This window comes from Puma concolor, chromosome A2, assembly GCF_028749965.1.
Source record: "Puma concolor isolate L17-30 chromosome A2, mPumCon1.1.hap2, whole genome shotgun sequence".
In the NCBI taxonomy this organism is placed as follows: Eukaryota; Metazoa; Chordata; class Mammalia; order Carnivora; family Felidae; genus Puma; species Puma concolor.
In genome coordinates, this window is record NC_141668.1 from 65,622,834 (window position 1) to 65,647,863 (window position 25,030).

The window sequence follows — 25,030 nt, forward strand, 5'->3', positions numbered from 1 at the left end:
GGGAAAGTCCTAGGTTATACTGTTTGTCAAATATGTGGTTTGATTCTCCCATAGTTTGGAGGATGTGCACACTCAATTCTGATTCAACAAGATAAAGTTAATGGTATAACCAGGGGTTGGCAAACTTTTTTTTAATATTTATTTACTTTTGAAAAAGAGAGAGGCAGAGTGGGAGAGGGGGAGGGGCAGTGTGAAGATGATGCAGGATCTGAAGCAGGCTTCAGGCTCTCAGCTGTCAGCACAGAGCCCGATACAGGGTTCGAACTCACAGACCATGAGATCATGACCTGAGCTGAAGTTGGACGCTCAACCGACTGACCCACCCAGGCACATTGGCAAACTTTTTCTAGAAACAGCCAGCTATAAATATTTTAGGCCATACAGTCTCTATAAAAGCAGACATAGGAAATACATAAATGAATGGGTGTGGCCATACTCCATTGAAACTTTGATTACAAAAAGAGTTGGTGGGCTTGATTTTGCCTGTGGGCTGTAGTTTGCTGATCCTGGTGTTAACCAAGCAGCCCTTTGTTGCCCCCTCACAAAGAATCCAACTGCACCTCAATTAATACTTTCTTCAAAAGTGACTTCATCAGTAGGTAAAATATTAGACTATCCAGCAGCTACCCTCCAAAAATTTTATTTTCTCTTAAGAATACCAGTTTTCTAATATTTGTATTTCCAGAAAAAAATCAGATCAGCAAAATATTGTCTAATTGATATTTTAATTTATTCATCTCACAAAACACTTAGTATCTCACTCTGAAACTTCTACCCCCTAAAAATGATATTGAAAGCACAAGATCTGAAAACCTATCGTGAAAGTCCATCGATTTAAAAAACACTGAGTAGAAGTGAAGAAAAATACATTTGTTCAAATATAATCACATAACTAAACCAAAAAGTAGTCTCCTGGAGATAACCTTATGTTAAAAGATTTTCATGTTTTCTTGAGAGCCTTTCATGCTGAAATCTTTAAAAGCCCACTGGCTACACACAGTGTCAGAATGCAACAGTGATTTAACAACCCCAGGCAAAATTATATAACAAAGGTAGGCTATGACGGAGTGTATTTCTTATCCAGTGGTAAGTAATCTGCAATTGCACACATTAGAATTTGGTCAGGCCGCAGAAGCTAATTGCAATACCAGGCAGAGTGTACTCAAGGCTTAATTTACATCAAATAGAGAGGAGGCTTCCAGAACCAGGCATTGAATCTCATGTTGGAATGCTATAGCTTTTCCTAAAGCAAAACAACACACTACCAACATCATTGTTCAGCAGCACCATGGGTATCTCTGTGGGACTTTTCTAACAAATTACTGACAAGAGTTGGCCCTATTTAATCCATAATCATGAATGCCATCAGTGCCTATGGTTAGAGGACTATAAAGCCAAAGAATAGCACACACTCGGGTCTTGTTCAGACTAAATTAGTACAGAACAAGGGCCAGCTACCAAAGTAACTGCGACTGCATCTTTAGACAGTCCTCTCAAAATAGTTATTTTTTTATCCTGAGGATTTAATGAAAAAATAAGCAATTCCTTTGAACTTAGGAATTTCTTTTTTTTTCTGATAAGCAAATGTTTAATTTACTCATCAATGATTTTTTTTTTATCAACACCCACATTTTCTATCAAAGATTACACACTTTTCCTTGGCATCTTCTTTAGATGTTCTTTAAACTGGATCATTGATCATAATAGATAATGATATCCAACAGCTTATGGCTACATAGTGTACTTTGGACAGATTCCAGCAGATGCATAAAGAACATAAAAACCACTAACAAAACACCAAAACACTGACAAGCAAATAGCGACATGTGTGTTCAGGTGGGAGCGTATGGGGCAAGATTCTTTCTTTCTTAAAGGCCCTCCTGCGAGATGGATTATGTAGACACGAAGGAAGCCCAAGTCCAACACTTGGTAAGCTGGGAGATAGATAAAGCATGGCAGATGAAATAGGAAAAAAAAAAAACTATTTAAAACATGCATGTGCTGCTGAAATTAATGGGAACTGGAATAAATTTTCATAAACAAAGAATAGGAGAAGTGATCTGATTATGAAAAGCTACAATAGTCCTACTTAGGGTCACATTAAGGCTGTGTTTAAGTCATGCATGCAACATTAGAGGTCAAAAGAAAAGCATCTTACTGAAGGCATACACTGATTTCATCCTGATAACAACCATATGAAGTAGATATATTATAACCAATTTCTTGATAAAGAAGTAAAAGAAATATGAGTGACTCATACAAGCTCATTTAGCTGATAAAAGGTAGAATAAAAAATAAAAGCAAAAAACAAAACAAAACAAAAACTCAGATCTTTTAGCTGTCTATCAATGCCACTTCTGCTCTCCCAGAGCATTCAGATAATGAAGGACAGAGAAGCACTCCAGTACTGAAGGGTATAGTAATTTTAAAATCAGTCTGAAATGTTTTATTTCAGTAATCAGTATTTCTTCAGGCCTTGCCAGTTATTGGCAATCTGTAGGATGCTTTTAATGGTAATAACTCAGATTTCACTGGTCTTACCTCCTACCATTGTTACACATACTCTCAGCCCTTTGCAAACCCCTCCACATGCATCCAGGAGTTTCGAGAGTGTCTCACAAGTTATCACAAGCTGTTCTCTCACTGTCTTCAAGCTCTGTCTTTTCAGTGATGCCCACTCTCTTGAAACCACCTGAAGGCAGTGCCTCTCAGGACCACTCCTATAGCTGTTTCCCATGACAATGTGGATGTCTGACCAAATTGGCCTTACCAGCCCCTCAGCTTGACTAAACTTCAGACAGGCTTCTTCTTGACTCTAGCCCCCCACCCTCTCTTTCCCTTTTCTTAGAGCATTCACTTTAGAAGACTTGTAATTATAAATTCTTTCCTGCCCCTTTGAGATGTAAATCTTCTCCCAGCCTCTTGCCAGTTTTACAACCCAGGAAAGTCTTTCTATAGGACTTGGGAGCCATCTCTTTGAAATATAATCATTCCAAAAGATAGGGCACCTGTTTCCCTGTCTGTGGGAGTGTAGGAGCCTGACCTTGATAAGTGCCAATTAACAAAAACAGATGGACTCACCACTATTATAGACTAACCTCCCCACTAACATCCTCTAGCTACTTTCCACAAGTTCACCCCAGGGTTTAAAAACTCTCCCATCTTTTGTCTCAGTGCAGTTGAGTTTCAGTCTTGCTCCCCTATTACGATGGTCTTGAATCACTCACTTTTCCTGTGTAACTCCATCAGTGCAATTTTTCCAGAGCAAAAGTGCCACTGCCAAAAACTCTCAGACCAGTAAACTTCCAGGGACTCAAAGGGATACAGTGATAACACCTCTCTCCCTGACTCACACTTTGTAACTCATTGTGAAGACAAAGGCACTATCAGGTTTCATGGAGTCCCAGATGGAGTCCCATATTTCATGGAGTCCTTTATGCAAAGAGTTCCTCTACCTCTGGTTGCAGCTCCATAGACTCATGTAGGAACAGACTGACAGGCAAATGCCATTCTTGCTCTCTATGTCTCAATTCCTAAATCAACTGCACAAGCAAAGCAAACCACTTTTTTCATAAACGCCCCCCCTTCACACCACCTCACTTTTTGAAATACAAATGACCTTCTCATAGACTCACCTACCAGATGGCAATCATGCCCATTCATGTTTGAATTCCACTTTAGTCCAAAACTGAGATCTCTATTTCACACAGATGAGTAAAACAATGTGTTGGGAGTGCTTAAAAACACAACAAATGAGGGGCGAGGGGAATGAAATATTTTCACTTTTTTCTTTACCCTCTTTGCATTGTTTGAAAGACCCAGTTCAAATGATCATTCACATAGCACATTTAAGCACTCATATGCCTTACACCACACACTGATTTCTCAATTAAACTTTAAATGCCAGACCAGTAAGTTTAGAGCCATTCTACAAGGAAGGAAGGAAGGAAGGAAGGAAGGAAGGAAGGAAGGAAGGAAGGAAAACAGGAAGGAAGGAAGGAAGGAAGGAAGGAAGGAAGGAAGGAAGGAAGGAAGGAAGGAAAACAGGAAGGAAGGAAGGAAGGAAGGAAGGAAGGAAGGAAGGAAGGAAGGAAGGAAGGAAAACAGGAAGGAAGGAAGGAAGGAAGTGAGAGGAATGGGGAAGAAAGAAAAGGAAACAGGAAAAAAAAGTCTAGCAGGGTGGAAATCAAAGGAAGTTGATTTTAGTTCAGTATTAGAAAAGGCTAAAAACAATTACAGCAATCCAACACTCAAATCAACTGTTGTAAGAAAATAATTTTGTCCATGTTGGGAGCTAGGTAGAGGCTGGAGATCGTGCACTCAGCATGCTGTGGAGGAAATTCATGCATAAGGTAAGACTCTCAACTTATCCAATGACACTTCCAACTCTGAGATGATGCTATGTGATGGGATTACTATTTATAAAATATTAATCTTTTGGATTCTTTAATGAAATTTTAATTTTTTATATATTAGCACTTCATTAATAAAATGGAAAATATCACCCAAATATAAAGCATTTCCTTCTGAAATGAACACCTAATAACAGAAAGTTATTTTAATCAACATATCAACTTCACGTCATGGAAGTAAAAACATTGAATGGTGCGTTTAACTGGATATTATATAGGTGCTGTTATCTTTGTTCCTCAGCATCATGTGTGAATTGATTTAGTTATTCCTCATGACAATCTCCATGCAATTAGGCATTGCTTACTCACAGCAGAATGATCTAAGAACTACAGAGAGAGGCAAATAGTTCTTTCTCTTTTTCTACAGGTATTTCATAAGGATACTTTCCAGAACTCTATGCCAGACATAAAACTACCACAGAAGACAGAATCCATACTTTTAATGGCCAATGTTAAGATGGGGGGGGTGGTCAGGGGGAGGGCTCCAGAAAGGAATCTGATATTTGTCTTTCAGTTGATCTCCCTCACTCTCAGGTTGGGGAGTGAGCAGCTGGGCTCCACCAATGCTGGAAATCAAGCCAATTGGCCTGACATCTTGGGCACTGGCTCAGATGAATTTCTGGAGGTCACCCAATCTTACTGTTGTGGAAAACCATAGAATATTAACATCAAGAAGAAACTATAGACTCTAGGACACGCTAGTCTTAGCTCTAGGATGTTCTAAGCTTGTGGGTAAGTCACCTAACCTTTTCAAACCTTAAGATCTCATACATATCTGCAAAAGGGAATATCCATATTCTGATTATCATAAGGTATTGTTGTAAAACAAAAGATAAAAATGCCACATATATGTATGTATTATTTAAGTGGTTATTATTTGGGGGAAAAAAATGAAGAGCCATTCCCATGCTCATTTGGAAGGACCTAGACTGTATGATTTCTATATGCCTGGTGCTGGAGTCACAGAGAGAAAAGGTAACAGGCTGCACCAGCATTTTCAGACAGACTCTAGCAAAGCAGAATAGAATTGGAGATTCTACTTTCTTATCCTTCACCAATAATGTCAACTACTAACCAAGACTCTAAATATAGAATACAAAGAATTCTGCTTGTGCTGAACACAAAACGTTTCCTCCCTATTCACAGCTTTGTATGTATTTAAAGCTTATGAATATAAGGTTACTATGAAAGTTATCCCCCAAATGGTGCCCTTTTTTGTTAGTAGAAAAATTTTTAATGATTTGTAAAAAGCATTTATTACAAAGCTTTTCAGCGCTAGAGGGATAGAGTCCTAAGAGTAATAGTGGGTTCTCCCCTTGACTACATTGTTTCATTCTGCTCTAACTGCTATTATTTACTTCTCTGATTTTGTTACCGAAGAGAGTAAAAGCCCATGACACAAAACCATTTAAAGAATTTATCAGTATTGTGTGAAATGCTCTGCTCATCAAAACAAATGGAGAGCAGACTTGTCTGTGATGGTTGGAATTCAGCACCCTTGGAATTGTGTCAAGAAGAATATCAACAGGCAAACTCCCCATCCACTAAAAGCCCTTATGTACTCCTGGCTCAGACGAGGTTCTCAGATTTTAAAACTTGCAGTAACTAATCAGAATCACAATATTCAATCTCCAGTTAAAAATAAAGCATCTAACCACTGTTTCCTGAAAATATAATGCTATTTTTTCTGAAGGTTGGAGAAAATAATTTAATACCAAAAATGAAACCATACTCTTTTCAAAATACAACTCCAAAAGGGAACAAGTCTGTTTCTTTTTCCCTTCCCTAATCGCTGTCTTCCTTTTACTTTTACCAACAATATTCTAGGTAGGCTTCTCTTTATCAAATTTTACTTTGAAGAAACTGAGTTTAAATTCTGTTGGCATTCTGGACTGCTCTAGTCAGAGCACACAAAAATACAGCCAAAGCATTACCTTTAAAGTCAATGCGTTGGCTTAGACACTAACCAGCTTTCTTACAAAGATGCTTTATGAATCATGGATCAAGTGAATAGCATAATAAAAGCACACACTTCTGGAAGTATCCATCTAATGCATTTTAGGGGGACCAAAAGCATCTCATTTCTGAAACTATGGAAGTAAAATTTTAAAAAGGTTTATATTTATCCAAATCTACACTTTCTTTGGTCCCTTCTTCTTTTAGGGTGCATTACTTATTTACAATGCATTCTCCCTATGAGAGTCTGTGAAAGACATCATCCTGTTTGCCCAACACTCTTTTAAAAAATGATAAGCACATGAACATCCATTACTGAAAGTCCCCATAATAGAAGTAAAACAACTTTGGCAGCAAAGGTAATGGGAAGTGCACATATAGACACAAAGGCTAAAAACAATGATGAAGGTCATTCCCTAAGTGCATTTATAGTTAGAATAGTTGGTGAAGGTCTCTTGAATTTATTGTAGTATTAAGCTCAGATACAGTTTTATTTGAAATTTCCTCTTGGGTTTTTCCTATTTCTTTTCCAAATTTGTTCATGACTGATATTTTCTTAAAATTGAAATTGGAGCTACAAGGAATTTAACAAAACATGTTAGGGGTTCCTGGGTGGCTCATTCGTTTAAGCATCTGACTCTTGCTTTCAGGTCAGGTCGTGATCTCCTGGGCATCAGATCAAGCCCCATGTTGGGCTCAGCACTAAGCATGGAGCCTGCTTGGGATCCTCTCTCTCCCCCTCTCTGTGCCCCTCTCCCCAACCTGCATGCTTTCTCTCTCTCTCAAAATAAGTAAATACACTTAAGAAAAAAGAACACAGGTTAAATCACAGAAGAGATATTGTGTATAAATTATTAGCAGAGCAGTGAACAGGAGGAGATTTTGTTCCTACCCAGTCCAGTTTGCGAGCAAGAGCTAACATTTTTCCCTTTTATCCTGGCTTGCATCTTTAAGCATCATGAAACCCACCCTTTATTTCTGAGGCTCTGAGTTTGTAACCATTAAAAAGGTCGGTTTCAAAGGAGGGAATTCAAGTACATCTTATAAAAGCTTTGGGCAAGTGTCAGTGGAAAACCCTCCCTATTCCTCCACCCCAAAAATTAATGGTTTTTGTTTGTTTGTTTGTTTTGGTTCTTTTTTTTTTTTTTTTTTTTTTTTTGCACAAACTGCATGAAGCACAAGGCATTGGCACAATGACATTCATTCAGCTTGTCTCCACATGGTATCCCCAAGGAGGGCCTTTGTCTCAGGTCTCACCAAATCCCCTAATGCATTTCCCATCCAACTCTTCATTTTTCCACCCCTAACCCAATGTAATTCTTTCCCCGGGGAAATTCTATTTTAAAAATGTATATTTTCCAGACTCCTTTGCGACTAAGTATAGCAGAACCAACTTTGGCCTTTAATACTTTATTTTTTTTTCTTATGTTTATTTATTTTTGAGAGAGACAGGCAGACAGAGTGTGAGCAGGGGGGGCAGAGAGGGAGGGAGACACAGAATCCAAAGCAGGCTCCAGCCTCTGAGTTGTCAGCACAGAGTGCAACACAGGGCTTAAACTCATGAACCAAGAGATCATGACCTGCACCAAAGTCAGATGCTTAACCGACTGAGACACCCAGGCGCCCCTGGCCTATAATACTTCAGCATACTTCTGGGAGTGTTTTCCTTTTCCTCTTCCCTCATTGCTTCCCTCCTCTTCTTTCTGCCTACCTAGGTAGGACACAGATGTGGGGCTGAAAGAGCACTATTGTGACCATGAAATCACCATGTAAATGAGAACCAGAGATAACTGGATAACAGAGCAAAAAGCCAGAGCCTTGATATCATGGAACTGCCTTGCCAGGCTTTTCTGGATTTCTTTTACTATTACAGTCTTTTTTATTAATTTATTTTATTTTATTTTTTAGAGGAAGAGAGTGAGCATGTGCATGAGTGGGGAGGAGGAGAGAGAGGGAGAGAGAGAATTGGCGCTGACAGTGTGGAGCCTGACTTGGGGGTCAATCTTACTACCCTGAGATCATGACCTGAGCTGAAATCAAGGGTTGGACACTTAATCGACTGAGCCACCCAGGCGCCCCTATTATTATAGTCCTAATGCCTGTGTGTCTGCCTCTTTCAAAGTCTTTCCTTTTGATTCTCAAGAGACTGTTTTGCTTCCAATTCAATTCAGCTTTTTATAAAACAAAATCTTCAGCTTTTGAAAATATTGATTTTGATGTGGATTTCAAGAGCCTATTTTGGAAGTCAAAAACTGAACAGCCATTGATTCTCTCTCTTTGCTTTCCAATTGTAACAATATTGACTCTCTTCAAGACAATGTGGAAATCTTTGACTACTGAAGGAATGATCATACTTAGAACTATGAACAGGAAAATACAAATTGATTTAAGATATTATATTAAGTAATATTTTAAAAAAGAAAATAGGCTTATGAATTTTTTCTGAGCCCTTTTAAATGCCCAAGATTTTCTTGTTATAATCAATAATCTAGGTTTCCCTTTGATCCTGTAATTCAGATTTGTAGGTTTGTCCTTGAGAGCAATAGGAAGCTGAAGCTTAGTCCTTACTCTCAATACACACATATTCCTCTAGTGCATGAAAACTATCCTGTAGTGGATGCCAAACCAATCGAATACCAAACCCAGAAGACTTCTGGAAAATAAGAGTAGGTTATCCCCCGTAAACCCTAGAAAGACTATGGAAAGTTTGTGGTCCAGAGTTCTGACAAAAAGAAAAACGTATAGAACATATGAAACATACAGAACTTTATTTCTCTGGAGAATCCAAGAGAGCTCATTAAATCTTATCAAACCAGAGCCATAGAGAGTGATTAATTCTAGTGCGACTACAGTGATAGCCCTCTAGAGACAAAAGAATAAAAAGTAGATGTCAAGAGTATGTATCAGCATTTCAGAGAAGATGACAGATCTAGAACATCAAGCTTTCTAGCATGTCAGACCAAAGCCACTGATTTGCAAAACATAAGAAGTGTGAAGAATCAGTAGGGGCCATGTTAGGCTAAAAACTAAGGAACCCTTCCTAATACATGGCTTTCAGGATTAACAAAATCTCAACATCTGTCTCTTCAAATGAGAAGGAAACATACCAACTCTTAATGCCTTTATTTCTCTTGAGGAGCAATTTTCCAGGACATACTTGGTGGAGAGTGAGATAATAACCTAACAGATCATCTAATATCATAGGAGTTTCAGATACTTTGAGTAAGAGTTCAAACTTCTAGCACCAATCTTAAACCCCGCTGATCCTTAGGAGGAAGTAAGCATAAAAATTTGTGGGAAATAGGGACGCCTGGGTGTCTCATTTGGTTGAGTGACAAACTCTAGATTTCAGCTTGGGTCATGATCCCAGGATAGTGGGATCAACCCCTGCTAGGGCTCTGCATTGAGTGTGGAGCCTGCTTAAGATTCTCTTCCTCTCTCTCTCTCTCTCTGCCCTTCACCCACTCAAAAGTGCATGCACATGTACTTTCTCTCACTCTCCCTCTCTCTACAATAAAAAAATTAAGGGGCACCTAGGTGGCTCAGCCAGTTAAGTCCCCACTCTTGACTTCAGCTCAGGTCATGATATCACAGTTGGTGAGGACGAGCCCTGTGTTGGGCTCTGTGCTGGCGGTGTGGAGTCTATTTGGGATTCTCTGTCTCTTTTCCTCTCTCTCTGCCCCTCTGCATCTTGTGCTCTCTCTCTCTCAAAATAAATTTAAAAACATTAAAAAAAAGAATGCTTTAAAAAAGTAATCAAAAAATAAAATTTAATTTTTTTTAATTTAAAAATAAACAAGATCATGTATTTGCTAAGTAATATTTTAAAACACAGTTTAACTCATATGCCTAATTATGTTTTTAGAACAATGGAACATTTATAAACACTGGGTGTCACAATATCTTTATTACTACAATGAGTTTTAGGACCTTTTCTTTCTATTAAACATCATTTAAACATGCTAGCAAACTTTAATATAGGATTATTCATTATTCAGTCTCAAGGATTTGGCAAAATAATAAAGAAATATACTATATTGAATTTTTACCTGGATAATTGGCCTATAATACATTTTTATTAACTTATTTAATAAATGTTTTTATGAAGGTATAACATATACAGTACACAAATGGTAAATTCAATCACTGCCAAGATCAAGATCTAGAATATAACTGACAAGATTAAAATGAGAAATAGACAAATTCATAATCACGATTAATTTTGTCCATTTTTATATGTATTTTAAAGCTATGTCATTAAATACAGGTTTAAGATTATTTGGACTTCTTTTTTAATTGACCTTTTTTCATTATTAATTATCTTTTTATATCTTTCAATATTTCTTATAGAAAAGTCTTCTGTGCCTTACATTATTATAGCCACCTTAAATTTCTTTGTCCATATGATCTATCTTCTTACATCCCTTTGTTTTAATGCTAAAAATATTTTGTAAAAAATCATACAAAAGTTGGGAAGAGAAAGGAGGACGTCAACCAGCCAACAACAAAGTTTGGGCAGCACAAAGTGCTGCCTAGAGAGACTGGTAGTTAGAGCAGTCTGCAGAGATCAAGATGGCCACCAGCCAACAGAACCAGCAACCTGGGTCAGCCATATTCATGAGCACCACGGACAGCAAAGCTATTTTCCCAATCATTCCTCCTTTTCAGGAAGGAAGAAGCAGGAGCTCACCCTTCAGACATGTTCTTGATGGTCTTATGCTCTATTATGGCTTTCTCCCAATAGATGTCATTGGATTTCTCAACGACCACATCCCTGGCAGTGCCCTCAATCCAGGCAGTGTGGGGGCAATTCTGGAGCCTCCGGGATTTGAACAGGGAGTGTAAAAGCTCTGAATACCACTTCTCTTACAGAAGGCATGTTGTGCTTTGTGCCTGTTGAATGTGCATTTGGTTAGGGCCCTTCTTGAGCCTGAAGCAAGAAGCCAGAACAAAAAAGTGTTTATTCTTCTTCTTGCAAATGCTGCCATTGCAGTCAAAGATGTGCAAGTTGCTGAGGCCCAAACTTCAAAGCTCCACAGTAGCAGTCCCCTGTGTGCTTCACCAGGCTCTGGTATTTGAAGGTATCCAGCAGCAGCTTGGTTGTGCCCTGGAAGATGAGCCACTTCTGGGACATCTCCCAGTGCTCCTGCTGGCTGCCCAGGTCCAGCATGGCCACTGAGGCCATTGGGGTTGCTGGGGCTGGCTATGGCTGTGACAATGGAGGGGACAGCATCATGACCAGTGCCAGCTCTGTCTACATCTGCCCATGGCCTGGCCACCTCCTGGGCTTATAGCATCAACTACCGCTGGGCTCCTCTCCCCTTGCCTGGCATGTGAGGTGCCTTGGGGTGAACTGTGGGGCCTCTGGAAGACCCAGGCTGCTTCTCTTATCCTTTTCTTTTCTTTTGACTCTTATCCTTTTCTTTTCAATCTATATCTATATTTAAAATGGATCTCTTCACAGAGCACATACTCAGATTTGGTTTTTAATCAATTTGCTTTCTAGTGCCTAATCCATTTATATGTAATAACTTATGTAGTTGCATTTAACAACATCTCAACAGTCATTTCTCTTTGCTCCATATGGTCTTTGTTCCTTTTTTCATTTTTTCCTGCCTCCTTTAGAATTAATCAATTTTTAAAATTTCCTTTTATTTCTTCTTTTAGCTAGTTTGTTTACATTTTTATTACTTTTCAGAAGTTTCCCTAGAAATTCCAATATTCATCTTTGCCTCCACACAATCATCCTAACATAAGTACTTTCATCACTTTCAAACAATAAAATCACCTGGCAACAACTTAACTCCATTTACAGGCATCTTGACATTTATGCCTTTATAGGCATGTACTTTATATTTCCATTTTTATAAACCACAAAGATATTATTTCTCTTGTTTTAAATACCAGTATCTTTTCATATTTACCCCTACATTTACACTTTCCATTGCCCTTTATTTCTTCCTGCCATTTTATGCATTCATCTGGAATCACTAACTTTTACTGTGAAGAATTTCCTTTAGCATATCATAGAGTCTGCTTCACCTTGTGATAAATATTCTCAGATTTTATATGAGAACTTCTTTATTTTATCTTAACTTTTTTTTTTTTACAATTTATTTTGAATGATTTTATATTTACATAAAAATTGCAGAGGTAGTACTGTTTATAGCCTTCACCCAGATCCCCCTTAATATTACCATGTGACATAACCATGGCACACTTCAAAAGTAAAATACTAACACTACTATTAATTAAACTACATACTTTATTCATATTTCACCATATTTTCCACTAATGTTCTTCTGTCCTAGAATACAATCTGAGATAACGTGTAACATCTAGCATCTTTATTTTCAAGAATATTTTTACTGTGTATGAAATTCTGTATTGGTCATTATTTTCCTTTTGGCTCTTTAAAGATGTCATTAGACTATTTTATTACACAGTTTCTACAAAAAAAAGTTAGCCATTACCCTTATTGCTGTTACTTTAAAGATAAGGTGTGTTTATTTTGCCTCTGGCTGATTTTAAGCTTTTTATTATATATTGGCTTTCACCTATTTAATATCATGTGCCTAGATATAGACTTCTTTGTACATGATTAGAGTCCACTGAAGTCTCTTGTACCTTTGTGTTGATACTTTCTTTTAATTTTGGAAAATTCCCAGATGTTATCTCTACAAATATTGCTTATTCCCAATTTTCCAATTCTCTCAATTTTCCTTCTGAAATTCCAACATATGTATGCTAGAATTTCTTTGTGCCTTGTGTCCCCTGTACTTTGATTTATTATCTTCATTATTTTTGCTCTCTTTGGTTTAAATAGTTTCTATTAATGTGTCTTCAAGTTCCTAACAGTATCTTCCACTATATTCAGTTTGGTGTTAAGCCACCAAACTATTCTGATTTTCAGATATTATATTTTTACTCCTAAATGTCAATTTTATTCTTTTTATAATTTCTAATCTTATATTAAAATCGTCAGTCTTGAGGAAAGCAGAGTGGGGCAGGAGGTAGACTATAAGGAGTTGAGGGAATGTGGAGGGGTAATGAAAATGTTTTAAAACTTGACTGTAGTGATAGTTGTATAATGTTATAAAATTACTAAAAACTAATTTAATTGTACACTCACAATTATACCTCAATAAAGATGTTAAAAATGAAAAATATTTCATTTTTTCATTCATTTTTGTCCATCTTTTCCTCTATTTCTTAATGTATTTAAAATAATTATTTTAAAGTCTTTGTTAGCAATATTTGATATGTTAATAGCTGGGAGAATCTGCTTTTATTGTCTATTTTTGCTCTTGCTTATTGGTCATACTATCCTACTTTGTTATAGTCTCATAATTTTTATTGTATGCTTGACATTGTGTGTGTGTGTGTGTGTGTGTGTGTGTGTGTGTGTGTGTGTCGGGGTGGGGGGAGGGGCAGGTAACTTGCAGCACTTGCTGATGATATTACTTCCCCCAAAGGATAGTTATTCTTTTCCCCTCTTTGGCAGATAAGTTGAAAAGTTGGCTACCTAAATCCAAAAAGGGATTTAACTTACTCAGGCTTAGGTTTCAGTGTTAGTAAAATGCAGTATACCATTACTTCAAAAGTGTTTTTTGGGCCTGGATGTTCTGTACTATTTCTGTAGACTCTGGCAGGTCTTTGTTTAGCCCTGAAAAACTATAGGAGATTCTATTCTATCCTTTCTAGATTTTGAGCTTAACTTTATAGTTTCCTGTTTCACACTATTTCAAATACATATCAAATATAGTGATGTGTTAAATATTTTGATGTGGAGACTGGCCATGCCAAGCCCCCTTGTTCCAGCTGGGCTGTGTCTGTACACATGAGGAAACTGAAAGAAATTTTACCTGTGTTTTAGAAGTCTTGACCTTGTCCTTAATCTACGTTTCATGGGAAAAAGGAAGTATACTTTTGAGTCCAATCTGAATTCAATCAATCATACTATCTTATACAATTGCCAAAAGAATCAAACTTGAAAAAAATAAAAAGAAGAACCAAAATCAAAAAGCAGTGGAATGGTAGTTACCAGGGGCCGGAAATGGGAAAATAGGAGTGATGTTGTTTAAGAGTATATACTAGTACCCAATACACATTAAAGTGATTATAGGTAACAATACTGTAGTATAAACATTAAGCTTGCTAAAAGACTAAATCTTAACTGTTCCTACCACTAGAAGAAATGATAATTATATGGCACAACAGAGATGTTTAACTAATACTACAATGGCAATCTTACTGCAATATAAATGTATCAAATCAATACATCATACACCTTAAACTTAGCATAATGTTATATGTCAATTATATCTCAATTTTTAAAAAATCCTCAGTTTTCCCCTCAGCATGATTACCCTCTGTTTAGACTAAGGCCCATATACTTGTACCAAGTAAGCAAATGCCCCCAAAGAAGAAAATGACTGGCAATTGTGAACTCATCTAGGAAAAAATCTCTTCCCTCTCTGGAATTTCAGTTCATCTATTCTCCTTACTGATATACAGTCTAATATTTTGTAAACATAATTTTGCAATTTATCTTCTTTTTAAAATTTGTTATAGTGGGGGCGCCTGGGTGGCGCAGTCGGTTAAGCGTCCGACTTCAGCCAGGTCACGATCTCGCGGTCCGCGAGTTCGAGCCCCGCGTCAGGCTCTGGGCTGATGGCTCAGAGTCTGGAGCCTGTTTCCGATTCTGTGTCTCCCTCTCTCTCTGCCCCTCCCCCGTTCATGCTCTGTCTCTCTCTGTCCCAAAAATAAATAAACGTTGAAAAAAAAATTTTTTTTTTAATTTGTTATAGTGGAATTGTTGTCTTCCCATACTCCATTATATCATACGTGTAATCATAATCTCAATCTTATTACACTTAAACGAACAAACATGTTTAATTATTTGAGATCCACGTTAAGAAATAGAATTGCATATGGTCTCAAAAGCAAGTCTTTTGCCTATAATGTTGAACAGTATCTGGAAATAGTAATGATACTCTAGATAATATAAAATAATTGTGTTTGCCCCACCTAACCAGGTCTAAAGTGGCAAAGATGTGACCACTTTCCAAAACATGCCAATTAGAAAGCAGTAGATTCTTTTATCATGGCACTAATTGTGTATACCTGGGAGAGATAGATAGATAGATAGATAGATAGATAGATAGATAGATAGATATGGATAGATAGAGATAGATAGATAGATAGACAGACAGACAGACAGACCAATTTTCCCTGGACAGTCCCAGTTTGTGTTTACAATGATTCAGTAACTACAAGCAGTTTCCCTTTTACTCAAAAACATATCACAGGTTAATGATAAATTATGTGGTCCCACTTTAGTACATATATAGATATCAGGCATGAAAAAAGACAATATTCCAATTTTCACTGTACCTCCTACCTCTCATGTTTATATATGTCATTAGATCTTACTATCAACATACCACTATGTTTGGTTTTTGAACCATGGTCCTGTTACAGTACCATGTGCCAAAACCAGAGCAAAATAAATGACTTACATTCTTATACTTATATTCTAAGTATTCCTTAATAATTTATATCTGTAGCTTCAGAACTTTTTTCTGTTATGTTCATATATCTACAGCTTTAAGAAAAGCACTAACGAAAGGCTCACTAGTAACATAACCTTACACCCCCATAGGTAAAATGTAGTTCAGATCTATTAAAATATTTTTTATATTTGAGTATAAATTGTTTATAGTTTTAAGACACTTAGATATGTACTTTTTTTCTTTTAGCATAACATAATGGATACTTCAAAAACACAGCCAGGAAACAACTTCAGAATTTTCATCATTTTTATAGTTAGCATATAAAACAGGTTGCATTCAATTCTCCATGGAGTGAAGTTTGGAAATGAGGCTGAATTATTTGCAGATGACAAATTTTAGACCCTAAAACATGCTTGGTACATTGAAGAAAATCCTGTTGGTTAAATCACTTGAGCCATCAAGTTTTTCTTAAAGTGTCTCGATATGCTTTTGACTGATACCATCTGTTATCTACTGAAAAAATTATTTTCCTTTGGAAGATATTCATCAAATTATAGGTGACATATTTGTTTGAGAATATACTAGACCATCTGGTTCTATAAAAACGTGTTTCTAAAAAATACTGCCATCCTATCTCAGCTACACCATCCGTATTTTTCAGAAGCTCTTTTTGTTACACTCCCAAAACAGAAACACATGATATTTTTGGCTCCTGGCTAAAGAAAGCAAGAAAAACATTTACAAAGAGATTTTTCTAAGCACCATGATATTTTACAGCTATTCACTAAAAGAATAAGTAGGTGACCAGCAGAATGGAGTGTGGAGAAGAATGGGAGAAGGCATGGTGGGCGCAATATTTCATATCCTGAATAGAAAGCCACTAAAACAAAGACTTCACAAAACCCTCCCTGCATATATGAGCTTTGTAGAACACCCAGTATATTATCCTATTTATAATCAAGAAAACTAAATTTTCTGTTTATAGATATACTCCCATTCCTATTAGCATTTTGCAGTCGCTACTTGGCAATGTAAAAAGTTATTTTCTTTTCCTAAGGGTGCTTTTTTTGTTTATTAAAGTAATAGATGAAAAACCTAAGAATATAATCTCACTTCTGATTTTCTATTTGATTTCAGTAAACTTGTTAAAGTCCAAATTTTCTCTAACTACAAAATGGTCCAATTTCTCATCAGAGTTTATCTAAATCCGACCTAAATTTCTTTTTTAACACAGTGAACTAAAGCAATTGCTCTCATACATTCATACTGTACCTCTTACTGGTCTTCACAAGTGATGGTGAACCACTGTGAAAGATAAAAGTTCAATATTCCTATTAAGGATATTCATATATATGACCTCATTTAAATGGTATAGTATTCATTTATTCATTTAAATCTATGTACTAAGCCTTTCCTATGTGGACAGCACTACTGAGCACTGAAGATCTAATAATAAACAAGAATAGTCATAGCTCCTGCCCATTGGGAGTTTAAAGTCAAGTGAAAGAGGCATTGTTTGCATAATGGATGGCACAAATGTAAAATTGCCTGTGTAAGGAGAGTTTTGGAGGCATGAAGTACATTATGGGTGCAAAGAGGGATCTAGGAATTAGAAAGGTCATGACAGGTGTCTGTGAGGAAGTAATACATGATATGACCTAAGAAATGTGAATAGAAGTTAATTCAGTCAAGAGGGAAGTAAAGAGCATTGCAGAAGAAAAAACAGTACCACACTTGACTTGGACAGCACCTTCAGTGCAATATAATCCAGTTTATATCTGGAATATGTATATTCCTGTTGACTGTCATTTGACCTTTAACCAGATACTTGCTTCTCTTTCTGTCTGTTACAGCCATGATTATTGAACCATCCTTTGTTTTTTGTTTTTTTTTTTTTCTATAAATATCACTACTGAAGTAAATCTCTGAGCTGCTTGCTAGAGATCTTTTCAGTTGTTGCAAAATTGTAATAAAATGTTGACATGAGCTCGTAACTATCATCAAAAGTATTTATAACAGTCTTGGAGAACCCATTAAGATCAGCTTTTCTCAAAAGGACCCACCAGAGTTAAAGGGATTAAGGAACAGTACAAGCATGCTGGTGAGATCCTTTCTATTGTCCCAACCTTCTAGATTCTGAACTTCAACTGGAAGGTGCTGCTGAGCTGTGAAAAACTGGGCTCATTTTCAGAATGCTCATATGTCAAAGTCCAATGGGTACTATATCCATTTCCTATTGCCACAATAACAAATTACTACAAATTAGCATCTTAAAACAACACCAATCTATTGTCTTATGATTCTTTAGGTCAGAAGTCCAGGTACTGGGTGGCTTGGTTCCTCTGTTTAAGAGTCTCATAGGCTGAAATCAAGGTGTCAGCTAGCTGTGTTCCATTCTAGAGGCTCTGAGGCTGAATCTTATGAATTCATTCAGGTTGCTAAACAAAGTCAGTTTGTGTGGTTATAGGACTGAAATAACCTTTTTCAGGTTATTAGTTAACCCCAATTAATTAAAAAAAAGTCTGCCTCCTTCCCTTGTCATGTGTGCCCCCTCCATCTTCAGACTAGCAACAATGCATCAGGTCCTTCTCATACTTCAAATTGTTCTGACTTTTTTTTCAGCCCCATCTCTTCCATCTGCAGCCAGAGCAAGTCTCTACTTTTACAAACTCATAGATTCTATCACCCAGATAATCCAGGATAATGTCTCTCTTAATGTCTTAATTATATCTGCAAAGTCTCTTTTGCCATAACATATTCATAGATTTCAGGGATTAGAGCACTGGCATATTTGGAGGCCTATTACTCAGCCATTTTAAAAGATGATTACTTTTGAGACATCTTGCCTTCTGAGGTAAGAGCTTAGAAAGGTAATTTGGGACTGTAGTGTGGGTCCTATCAGTGACTTCCTCCAGAGCAAGAGCACATGATTTGGCATATAGGGAATATCAGGTTCCCTCAGACAGGGGAACTAGATAGATGTTTACCAAAATCTTAAGGTTTTGGTTCAGGAATTCTAGAGATATGTGAGGAATTCATGATCATATATTGTCTTTTTCCTGCCAAGATTGAGATTGTTCTTGGACACATTTGTGTCTGTCTTTTGGCTAGAATATTATATTTCACTCAGGAGTCTCTATATGTTTGCCTACATATCTAGTAAGTTACTTGTAAGCCCTTGTGTTTATGGTCAGCGAAATTCTCTGAAAACCTTTTAGATATATAACTCCCCATTTGCTGAGAGCAGCTATTCTCAAACTTTTGGTCTTAGGATTCCTTTATACTTTTAAAAAGAATTGAGGATTCCAAACAGCTTTTTTTATAGGAGTTTCATCCACTGATTTTTTAATATATTGTAAATAAAAACTAAGAAAAATTATAAATATTTATTTATTATTTTACAAACTAATAAAACAATTTCATATTAGCCTAAATAGCATATTTTATGAAAAAGAACTAACATTTTCCAGAATGTATATACATATACAAATATATATGCATATATATATGTTTATATATATATATAAATGTTTATATATATATATAAATGTTTATTTCTTTTTGAGAGAGAGAGAGAAACCATGAATCAGGGAGGGCCAGAGAGAAAGGGAGAGAATCCCAAGCTGGCTCTGGTCTGTCAGTGCAGAGCTGGCCGTGGGTCTTGAACTCATGAACTATGAGATCATGACCTGAGCCAAAATCAAGAGGTGGTTGGTTCCTCAACCAACTGAGCCACGGGGCACCCTAGAACAAAAATATACTGAAGGAGAAGACTAGAATTGTTTTATTTTCTTGGAAAACTATTGTTGGATTTAATAGAAGATAGGCCATATTCTCATACCTGCTTCTATGTTCAGCCTATTGTAATATGTTATTTTGGTTTAAGTAACGAAGAAAATCCAGACTTATATGGATAAATAGTTGGAAAGGAGAGAATTCTTTAATAACTTTTCAGACAATTGTGAATATTCTTTGACACTAAAACTCTGTAACTGGCAGTTTTTAAAATGTTAGTTGGTATGTGGAACCTGATACCATATGAATGAACTTCTTATATGTCATTACATTAAAATCTATTGTTCTACTTTGCTTAAGTGGATCTTTTTAACACATAATGATTTTATAATATCATGCATTTGTCATTTGGACAATGTGTATTCACTGAATTATGCAGACCTTCCAAATGCTGACAAATTTTATTATAAAATAAAACAAAAGAATCATTTCAATTGATATCACCAAACTTAAAAAAGATTGTTAAGTTATGAAGCTCTTAATAACAGATACAAGTTTTCTAAAATTCAAAAATTTTACTTGAAATTTCATCAGTGGCAACAAATACTATCAGATATTTTTTTCTGTTTTCTTTTTTTTTTAAGATTTTATTTTTAAGTAATCCCTACACCCAACATGGGGCTCAAACTCACAATCCCAAGATTAAGAGTCGCTCTACTGAATGATCCAGCCAGGCACTCCTCAGATGTTTTTCTTGAAGTGATACTTAATTCATTTTCAGAGAAATGTCTGCCAATTGCCCAAGTCTGAATAACCTGAGTTTTTCTTTTAAGTAAAAATAATACTCCATGAAAAATGTCATTAGTTGCAGGGTTCATCATTTGTGTAACCATGGGGTTATCTAACTCAAAACAAATAGATCTCCAGTCAAGTCCCCCCCGCCAAGGGGACTCAAGAGGACTTTTTATCTATGTATGCATATAGAGAAAAGGTCTAAGATAATTAAGAACATGTAATTATTAGAGATCATTTGAATTTACAATGGTATATTAACTATTGCTATGTAACAAACAATCCCAATATTTGAAAGATTTTTTTAAAGTTTATTATTCTTTACAATACTGTGGTTTGGCCAAATGTTTCTGCTGGTTTTGCCTGAGTTCACTCATGCAGCCAATACAGTTGGAGGGTCATGTGTGCTAGAACATACATGATGGCCTCACTTGCATGTCAGATGTTGGTCCTTGTTCTCACTGAGAGCTTTTGTTTTCCTTTAGGTAGCCTTTCATTCTCCAATAGGCTAGACTAACTTTATTGCATGGTGATCTCAGAGCAAAATTTCAAGAAGGTGAAAGTAGAAACTGCCACATATTATTAGTCAAAGCAAGTCACAAAGCTTGATGGAAGGGCCTGCAAGACTCTATGGCCATTTTCAATCTATCAATATGACCACTGAAGGTCGCTTTTAATATGACTATAACAAAGCTGAGAAGCTTCAAATAAAATAGTGACAAAATTTCTTGAAGTCAGGGTCTGCCCTAGAACATGGAGGCAATGTATTCTCAAAAAGACAACACAAGTCTCAAGTGTGAAGTCCTCTTAAATACTGTTTGATTGCTTTGTAGAGCAGTGCATTCTCTACAAAGAGAATGATGGGGACATGACAAAAGGGCACAAAGGTTCACACTGGCAAGAGGAAGAACAATTTCAGTATAAAAATAAATAATAACAATAATAATAATGGATTATATCCCATTAAATGAGTCCATGAGTCCATTAATTTATACTAAGAAATAGAGGGAAAGAAGACTGTTCTTCCTTACAGTAGTTGTCCAAGTAATAAATAAAGAAGGAATACTGGAATTGGACAAATCACCATCTAACAACCACTTAATAATTTCTCTAGGCAAATATCATCAATAGATACTAAAACTAGTGGATGTAAGTTTGATGAGAAAAGGGGTATTGACAAGGTCTTAAAGTAAATCCCCATGAAGGCATTTTAGCTACAGCAAAGAGAAACCTGGCAAACATGACCTTAACCAAGTGATCCAAGTTAAGTTCACCAGTAATAGGAAAAACAAATGTCATGTGCCTCATGATAGTATGTACTGAGAAGAACAAAACATCACTTCTGTGATATTCTTGTCAAAACTATAGAGTTTGAATTTAATCAAGATGAAAAACCTCAGATAATACTAAGGTGAAGAAGACTTTACCAAAATAAATGAACTTCATTACTCAAAAATATCAAGGGAATAAAAGAAAAAGAATGATTTAGAAACTGTTGCAGACTCAAGGAAACTAAAAAGACATGAAAGTTAAATGCAACATATGTTCCTTGATTGGATCCAGTAATCTCATGTGTGCCCTAAAGGATATTAGTGAGACAATGAAATCTGAATGAGATTTTTTGGATTAGACAATAGTATTGTATTGGTGTTAACTTCCTGATTTTGATAATTGTGCAATGGTGATATAAGAAAATGTATCCCTTAATAAGGAATATACATTGAAGTGTTGATGGTGCTTTAAAGTATTATAGATCTGCAACTTATTCTTAAATGTTTCAAAAATTTTAATACTTATATGCATATTTACATAGAAAATAACAAAGCAAGTGTGATTAAAATGTTAACATTTGCAGCATCTATAGGAAGGGTAATTCATATGGAAGTTTTTGTAGAATCTTTATAACTTTTCCTGAAATAATTAAAAGATTAAATAAATAAACAAAATCAATTTTAAAACTACTCTTCCAAATAAAGAACCTAAATTATCTCTGTATGAACCAAAATATAAAAATGTATACAAAACTCTGGAAAGCCAGTATCAAATTACTAATTAGAACATTTTTAGAACATTCTGATGTCTCATATCCTAAAATAAGATAGGAACATTTTGACTGATAGTTTTTAAGGCTAAGTTCTAAAATTCAAAGCCTAGTGAAGAGCAAAAGTTCAATTACTAAAAAGCCACTGTGGATGAGACTGAAAGTGCATCAGAACATTGCCAACAACAAAAACAAAAAGAACACTGCCAATAGAACATCTTAGAAGGCAATAAGAAATCTACAAAAAATAAGTGTTAGAGAAATGTAACAATTAAGAAAATCCATGCAAGTACAGAGATCTCAGAGATGCCTGAATTAGTCCAAATCCATTTCAAAATCCCCAGTGAATGTCAAGCCCTTTTGATTCACCTCTATATTTGCAAAGAAATAGATGACTGAAAAAATGAAACCTAAGTAGAAACAATAACCTACACATTAATTGTGTTGCAATAAAGTTTTCCATGGTTGGTTCTAAAAATAATTATGTTCCAGCGCCTGGATGGCTCAGTCAGTTAAGGGTCAGACACTTAATTTAGGCTCAGGTCATGACTGATTTTGGCTCAGGTCATGATTTCACGGTCCATTTGTGAGTTCAAGCCTCGCCTTGGACTCCATGCTGAACGTGCAGAGCCTGCTTGTGGTTCTCTTTTTCTCCCTCTTTCTCTGCCCCTTCCCCCTAGAAATAAATAAATAACATTTTTTAAAAGCATAAAAATAATTATGTTCCCCTTACCAGAAAGGGACAAAAATCTCTGAAAAGGAAACCCCTGAATTATATTTAATGGTAAGGATCCTGGTAGGGCACCTTTTGGACTTGGGCTGGGGTTATGATCTCCCAGTTTGTGAGTTCAAGCCCTGCTTTAGGCTCTGTGCTGACAGCTCAGAGCCTGGAGCCTGCTTCAGATTCTGTGCCTCCCTCTCTCTTTACCCCTCCCCTGATTATGCTCTCTCTCTCTCTCTCTCTCTCTCTCTCTCAAAAATAAATAAACATTAAAGAAAATATATTTTAATGAAAAAAAGGATCCTGGTGACTAAGACCAAAAAAATGAAAGATAAACAGTCATCAGGTCATCCTTAATAAACATTTTTTTAAGTTTATTTATTTACTTTGAAAGAGAGAGAGAGAGCACATGTGTGTGCGAGCAAAGACGGAACAGAGAGAAAGGGAGAGAGAATCCCAAGCAGGCTCTGCACTATCAGCCCAGAGCCCAATGCAGGGCTGGTGCTCAGTCTCACCAACCATCATGACTTGAGATGAAATCAAGAGTCATAGGCTTAACTGACTAAGCCATCCAAGCGCCCGACAAAACATTTCTGTATTGAGTTTTTATCATTACTCAAAGAAAATTTTTAAAAATATTAGTACAGAAATGTTTTAATTATTGATAAATGTTTTATAAATACTTTACATAAAATTACATTATTTAATACTCCTAATTATGGTAATACATGTACAAATGAAATATTATTACAGTGCAGGATAAAATGCAAACAACATTTTAGTTCATCTATGATTCTAGTTTATTTTCTGACAGGAGCCTAATTTATTGGCAACAACTTGCATTTGTCATATAGATCAGATAAGTAATCACTAATTACAGTGAGATTTTAAGATTGCAAAGATGTAAATATGTATATAAAACCATGTTGAGTTAAAATAATGAACATCTTAAACATTGTTTTATAGAGTTCAAGCAATGCTAAAAATTACCTGACTCCACAATTACCTTATTTGTATTATCTGAGTAAAATTTTAGGGATAAGCATTTAAGAGCAAGTAGATTTATTGTTCTTTAATGTCAGCTTAAATTGTAGTTCTAAAACCCTTAATTAACTCTAAGACTTCAGACTTAATTAACTTTAAGACCTAAGGCTTAGAAATGTTTAAGTAATTAAAATAAATAGAAACTTCTTACAACAGAGGATGTGATACTTGGGAAGTAGGGACACTAGCAATAGTATAGTCACCACACAATAATTTTTACCTATATACTCTTATTTGTTATTCTTAATATTTTTAAGAGGATAAAACTAGTGGAGTGAAAATACTGTCTTAAATTATGCTTATAGGAATAATTATATTTTAAAACTAATGATTTAAACTTAAGTAGTATCATTTATTATTGTATCATATATGTATATATATTTAAAATAAAAACATTTGGAGGGAGTAAGATTAAATTTTAAAAGAAGCTATGTATAACAGAGCAGCTGAGCACTGGTGGCTCACAAAGAAAATTGGTCTTTCAGTGTACAACCTGTTTTAAATATAAGGCTGCAAAAATATTTTTGTTTTCTTCATATTCTACCCAGATGTCAGGATTTTTGCTTAAACAGTGGATATGTGTACTATTAAAAAGGTTTATTGAATTTGACCTGCTTTGCCATATTTCATAACTATAAACAATTAGGAAACAAATAGGAAAATAAGGGATTTCTTGCTTCTATAAAGCAAACATTCCTTTGGTAGTTATAATGTATTGCTATTCTGGTTAGTAACACAGCCAACATTGTGGCTATTTCTTGTTCTTTGGAACTGTGATTTTATCCAACAACAATTTCATTGTTGATCCAGGATA

General features: G+C 35.8%; 1 pseudogene; it reads right to left on the minus strand.

The window, feature by feature from the left end:
• Positions 1 to 25,030, minus strand: part of LOC112866348 (centromere protein V-like) — a 48,705-nt pseudogene that overhangs the window by 20,906 nt on the left and 2,769 nt on the right.